Source organism: Vespa mandarinia, unplaced genomic scaffold (assembly GCF_050613455.1).
Source record: "Vespa mandarinia isolate Hongniang unplaced genomic scaffold, ASM5061345v1 scaffold_29, whole genome shotgun sequence".
In the NCBI taxonomy this organism is placed as follows: Eukaryota; Metazoa; Arthropoda; class Insecta; order Hymenoptera; family Vespidae; genus Vespa; species Vespa mandarinia.
The window spans coordinates 48764-55998 of NW_028197163.1; the positions used below are offsets into that span (position 1 = coordinate 48764).

General features: G+C 29.9%; 2 pseudogenes; both read right to left on the reverse strand.

The window, feature by feature from the left end:
• Positions 1 to 347: 347 nt before the first annotated feature.
• Positions 348 to 1023, reverse strand: LOC146872158 (rab GTPase-activating protein 1-like; annotated as a pseudogene).
• A 147-nt stretch (positions 1024 to 1170) lies between these two features.
• LOC146872159 (rab GTPase-activating protein 1-like) lies at positions 1171 to 3951 on the reverse strand (annotated as a pseudogene).
• Positions 3952 to 7235: the final 3284 nt, after the last annotated feature.

Genomic DNA, 7235 nt, shown 5'->3' on the forward strand with positions numbered 1-7235 from the left:
ATGTATCACTTCTATATTGGTCTCTTGGAAGAATTGAGAAGATGCATCTAGACAATAATGGTACCAAATTGTCGAGACCGAATTGTCAACTGGAAGAAAACTGTTTAAAAGGTCAGACGAAAGGCTTTGTTGTTTACTTATAGAATGTACAAAGTGATTACTTGTTGATTCTATCTCGGTTCTTCCTCAGTCGAGTATTAATTAATATTTGCGACGACAATTCAGTATTTTCATAGATGACATACATACTGACAGATATTGGCTTTGTAGTAATGTGTAAAACAAGTATGATTCCTCGAATGGGTTTTAGAAATATTCATAAATATCTATATACATAATTAATTCGTTCAAGCATAATGTATAAAGTTACATTTCAATATTATGAATTCTGCTTCGTATGTCTCCAATTTCTTTAATGTAACGGAATAGGCCAGTTCCATTAGATAACGTGGTATTTCTACATATCTGCAACGGTTAGGTAAATGCACTTTAAACTAATTTAAAATTCTTTCAAAATCCATTTGTAATAACTCCTTTTTGGATAACAGTAAATAGATTACAAAAGAAAATCGTATTTGCAATAATAAAATGATTATTTTATCTAGACGTATAAGCGAAGAACAACTTACTATAAACAATGTACATAAAGTTACATGGAAGAGAATGTCGAGTTCTTGAAAGTTGAAAACATTTAAAATGTGGAATACAAGATACAATGGAAATCACGTTGTAAACAGAGTCAATAACCATTGTGCTGCAAATATAGCTGTTTCAACACCAAGAATGCAGAAATGTATATAATGTTCGGAAAGTTGGTCCTGAAGAGAGAAATGTATTAATGAACTATAATTAGAGAAGATATGTTTATATCACGGTATTGGGTATGAAAATGATTTGACTAACTTCTATCTAACGTTTCAATTGATAAAATTACATGTTAAGATTATCATATCTGTCTTAAGATTAATCTCGTATACTGTAATTGTACTTTCACCTTATCAGGATGCCAAATGTTTGTTTCCGGCATTTGCAAAAGCGCAAATTTTGTTAATTAATGTCAAATTATATCAAGCAATAAAATTAATCGATAATATTATGGTATATGTATGATGCAAAAATGTTTAGGTTGCTTCAATTAATTATTTACAAAAATTACAATAAACTAGCAACTTATGAAATAAAACTTTGGCAATATGCAACTTCTAGTTTAAATGCTGCACAAACTTTACGTATTTTGTTCAAAGAATCCTGGCCTAAACCATCGGTCCCTTTGAGAAAATCATGCACTGGAATAATTCCGTTGATGTCCCTCAATATAACACATTCTCAGTAACATTTCTGTTAATTTATTTCATATACGTTTCGCTAACAATATCGCATTTCATTATATATTATACATAATGTCACATTAACAATGTAAAAGCAAAGTGGTGGAGTATGGTGGGAAATTAATCTAATATGATAAACCTAGTAATCATTGTTCTATATTTGTACATCATCTCTTGGGAACTGAATCAATTACTTAAAAGTTGACATACCTCTATGCGTTATGTTCCATGAATTCCTTGTTTTGTCAGTAATATTAAAAAATCGGACAGTTATCATTTTTTCCCAACATCTCCACGGCTTGCCAATTCATCTGCAGAAAAATCTATCGATACCTCTCCTGTTCAGCATAACATTTGTTCATTTCCATCTATAGGTACATAAATAAAAATATATATTATTGACATTATAGAAATTTTATTACATTATATTATAATAAAATCTGAATATTATATCATAATATTTTTAAGACCTGAATTTATTCTCACCGTGAGATTTAATGTGACGACGCATATTTTTGAAGCTCATTAAAGAGCAATATTTTTTCTGCTCCTAATCAATTCTTCTGATGTTTCTATACCTTGTACGTCGTAATGAAATTCCATCGCCAGATATTATCTGTATTAAAAAAGTCAGTCTTAAAAAATTTATAATGCTAATAATTTGTGTAATGATAAGAATACTATTGGATGTGAAAAGCAATTTACGTTTTTAGACATAAGAAAAATTATTGTACTAAATATCTCTTATTAAAGTACCAAAATCTATCATTTTTGGAAATACTTTAACAGGAGAATCGAATCAAACTAATTCCCTGGTACATCTTATAACTGAATGAACTGCTATTTTAATGAAAATTTTGTCCTCTCTTGATACCCTTATATCAAGAGTTTCCAAAACTGGGTTAGCTGGATCTCCCTGGTCACATATATGGTAAAAACAATCCTGGAATGATGAGTCATTGCTAACTTGATGTAACAACAACAACTATTATAAATACGATATACATGTCTATTAAAAATATTTAGTAGATAAACAGGCAGAAGAAATGGTTTGATGTCGTATAATTATTTATATCAATTTTATATCAATTTATTGTCATATTAAAATTGTATACCATTTCAAATTAACGCATATTGCTATGTTTCACCTCATGTATAGTGTTATCAGGAAAACCAATAAATGTTTCATCTACAATAATTATACACCGTTGCTTACTGGATACAAGTTGTATAATCAAACAACTATGCGTAACTAAATTAATCCTACCTTTGAAATACTTCCTATCCTTAGGAACTGTACTACTTCATTTTTGCCATCTTCCTCCTTTACTTCCACGATAATTTCATGAATAAATACATGAGAATTAAATGCTTCGTCGCCTGAGTCATAATTATTAAGGTCAATCACGGTTAATGAATTTATCATTGATCGTTATGTTCAGTGGAAGGATTTAAAATAAGAATCTGACTTTTGTTCATCCTGCTTACAAATGATTAATTAATAATGGATTTCGTGGTAATCGAGAAAAGCAATGAAATTAATTATAATATAACACTTACTGCGCTTTGTATATCACATCTGAAAACATGATATTGATAAATAGCAGTTTCCACGTTTTTGCAATGAGACCATATGAAAGCAAAGCACGCGGGACAAAGTCCGGAACTTTCTCCACGTGTATAAAATGAAATTAATAGTATTTCATATTGGGCAATTATTTGCTAAATGACAACATCGTATAAACTAGACAAATCATGATAATTATGTATTTTAATCAATGGTAAAGTACGTTTTATTATATCGTAATTAAAAAAAGAACTTCCACTTCAATTTTCATCTTTAGCATATCGAATTTTTATCCTATAAAGTTCCTTGGGATCTACTTTGTACAAAGACTGAAATGTTGATACCCAATTTAAGATATTGTTCGGCATTTAAAATATTCATATTACGTTGTATTTCACTTTATGACTTTGGTGTATTCACTGCTACAGCTCCCAGATACGTAACACGATTGAAAATTATGCATTTTTGTTGATCATACTGTAATTTGTATAATTCTAAAACAAACATATTTTCCTTTTGCTATGTTTAAATTTACTTCTATATCAAATCTACTGAATCTGCTTAGTCGTAGATTAAATACATATACTACCATTCCGCCTCTTTAAAATCATTTGGTTTCATAAAGTCTTGCATTCCTGTAGCATTTATACAGGAACTAACTTCATAAAATTTCCTCTCTCACCTTTCTTAGCAGTTTGTGGACCAGGATACGTTACATTTTCATCTCTACACACCATTATTGAATCATCCCTTAACACCTTCAGACATTTGAATGAGTAAATAAATAATCATATATTTTGTAATTTTTCTTATGATTAACTCTCTTTTCATACCTTATGAAGATTATATTGCAGCTCATCGAAATTTTTGTTATTGACAATTTTTAACATTGGTTTGGCTAGAAACGTTCATTGTACTTTGTTAACTCAACAATTCCTATTCATCGCTGCTACCAACTGACTCCACAGTCTTGACAATAATACTAAACTACATATTTATATCTGGAATGAACGTGTTCTATATATTATATTCACATTGTAAAACCAGATAAGGCATTACGCTCAATTGGGTAGAATTAAATGAAATATTATGTAAAAAAATGAATAAAAGTGGAAGAAAACAGGGCAAAGAGAAATGCCTCTATTTATATTATTACTCGAACATGGTGATAATATAACTCCCTAATTATTTAGACAGAATTTTAATATTTTAGGCTTAAAAGTCCATAAAAAAACATAATGAAACATTATGGTGTACGATTCGACATTCAATGGAGGTAAATAAATACGATGAGACAAAGAGAATTTTGTAATTTTATCACAGTCACGATGAGAATTCATTCATAGTATGTTAAAACGATAGAAAATATAGAATTAATGTTTCAATACAAATCTAGGAAAGAAAATTGTGCTAAATAATGATTGCTTGTGCGAATTTTTGTACGACATAATGGCACGAATTGCTAACCAACTTAAAACAACGATATTTATCTTATTCCCAATGTCTTGAATCATATAATTCGCATTGTTTACAGATCCTTTCAGAAATACGCAATATTCCCTAAAATATACTTCAAGTTCATCACCTATTATGTCTCCAAATACAAATGGTGAGTATTATCTTCAGTTTTACTATTAGCTTATTATGGAGTAGAATCAATATTATTGTAACTTTTGTTTGGGCGTTCGGATGCGATTGAAGGATCTATCGTGGACTTCGTTTTATTTCATTGAAATTTCGATTAGAATATCTCGCCAGCGCTAATTTTATAGTAGAGTCAGCTTTATTTTAACACACACGTCAGTATCGCTTAAGTGTTTAAAAATCCTAACGAGTATTATACTTTCGTTGCCTGAAATTCGAAAAGCACGAACGGTCGTGCTTAATAATCGTTTGCTAGCTTTAGTTGTGTTTGCATGCCTTTCAGTTTCATATTAGTTAACTTTTAGTTGCTTCTTTGATGATCCTAGAATCCTCACAGTTGCATTTTACCTTCGATTTTTTGATTTAGGGTTGAATATGTGTTACGTTGTTTTACGAGCATCATTTGAATCAGAATACAATCCGAATATAACGAAATACGAACATGTTACACTGCTAATTATATTTCAACATATAAAAGGTTTCGATATAGTAGATTTCTAAATTAATCCTCAGAAAACTTCTCTATAGCACTTATTTCGTTTCCTATTAAATTTATTCCCATTTTTCTCCTATTTATAATTAAATATATACCTTTCGGATAGAGAGAGAGCCTCTGAGAGAGGCGTTGCATCTTGTTTGCTTCTTATTTGCGTCTGCTGTACGTCTAACCGAATTTCTTGTGTCTACATTCTATCTAATTGCTATTTTGAAAACTCTTCATCACTTATTATTTGCGTGTTTCAACTTTACAGTTGTATTTTATATATCTTGTTTATGTATACGTTGCGTAATGAGTGGATTATATTTTGTATCGCATTCCAACTTGAATATATCAAAATTCATACATTTTACTTTTCCGGTTATACAGAAACAGGTAAATAGAATAAGTATAGTAGATTAATAAAATAATTTCTTTGATATCTTTATCATCGCATTTATTTCGTTGTCATTCGTATTTAAACTTATTTACTCTTTTATTAACAATTATTTATAAGTTTCGTTTAGAATATTCGAGAATAGGTTTATATCTGATTTGGGTCTCGGGTGCGTCTGCCTGCTTTATTTGTTTCCGGTTTGTTACACTTACCTTTCAGTTTCTACTCAGTCGCTTCTTTTTTGCAATTCCATCTGTATTATGTCAATTTAAGAATATTTTCTGTATCTGATTCGAACTCACATTCATATATTTACGTACATTTTCCTAATCATATTTCAACACATTAATAAATGGTATATAGTAGAATTCTAAAATAATTCGTATGAATATTTTTATATCGATCGTATTTAGTTGTCCTTCTTATGTACATTAAAGTATTATCCTATTAATAATTATTTATTTGTATCAGGTTGGATCTTTGTGTATAGGTTTGCATCACGTTTGCGTATAGAATGTGTCAAGGTTGCTACTGGTGTGCCTTTACTTATTTTATTAGTATCAGCATGCGTTTTAGTTACCTTTTACTTATCTCTTAGTTACTACGGTGTTGTGTCTGTATTTGCGACAATTACATTTTTCATCCGATTGGCTGAGACTCGCTTGCGCCTGGTAGCATTAATTTGAGAAAATCTTCTGTATGTGATTCCAACTCTAGCGTATATATGTACGTACATTTTGCTCATCATACTTAAACACATAAATAGATTGGTTATATTATGATTTTATTATAATCCCTATGAGAAACTTTCTTCCGTACATATTGACTTATATTTTCTGTATATTTTTATATTTTTTGCTATTTACTATTATTTTTTAGCCTTTTTGAAAACTTTTGAGAATATTGTAGCGTTTATTTAAGGTCTTTTTCGCAACAACATTTTGTTTTGGAGTTTGTTTGCTTGCTTAAGTAGGACCTGTATGCGTTTTACTTGTCTTTCTCCTACTTCTTAGTAACTTCATAGTTGCCACTGTAAAGATAATAGTCGCATTTATATTTGTTAGGTTGTATCTGCATTGCGTTACTTTAAGTATATATGTTGAGTCAGATCCTAGCACAAAAATATAAAAAGCTTATACTTTACACTACTAATCATTCTTCAACAGATAGAGAGGTTGGATATAGTAGAATTCAAAAATAAATCCTTTGAAAACTTATGTATATTTTTTATAATGTTGTCATTCCAACTCATTTACTAGTATTTAATTATTATTTATAAATTGCAGGTAGGATTTTTAAGAATAGGGTAACGCAACGGTTGCCTCTAGTTTCGTTTGGCTAGCTTTTTGTGTTCGTTTGCTTGTACCTAGTCGCTTCCGCATTCACATCAGTTGCCTTTTATTTACTACTTAATTTCTTCTGTTAGCGATAAAATTGTACATCACTTCAGATCATATGCGTTGCATTATTTCATGAATTTATTTTGAATATGATTTCAAATCTCGTTTTGAAATCTTATTCAAAAAATTTTATTTAAACAATCTAACAAAGATTCAATCGAACTCAAACTGTAGTATGTAAAATGCTACTGTGAAAATTCCAGACAAAACTAAGAAGCAACTAAGAGGTAACCAGAATGCAACTGTTACGCATGCAGGTACAAATAGTACTGTCAAACCTAATTTGGCTCAAATTAGAAGCGATCCAGACGCAAGGAAAATGCAAACGTGATCAAACTCTGTTCTCATAGGATCTTCTAGGGTCTTATACGTATTAAATAATTGTACTGTAAATATGATTGACAAGAAAATAAATGCGCCA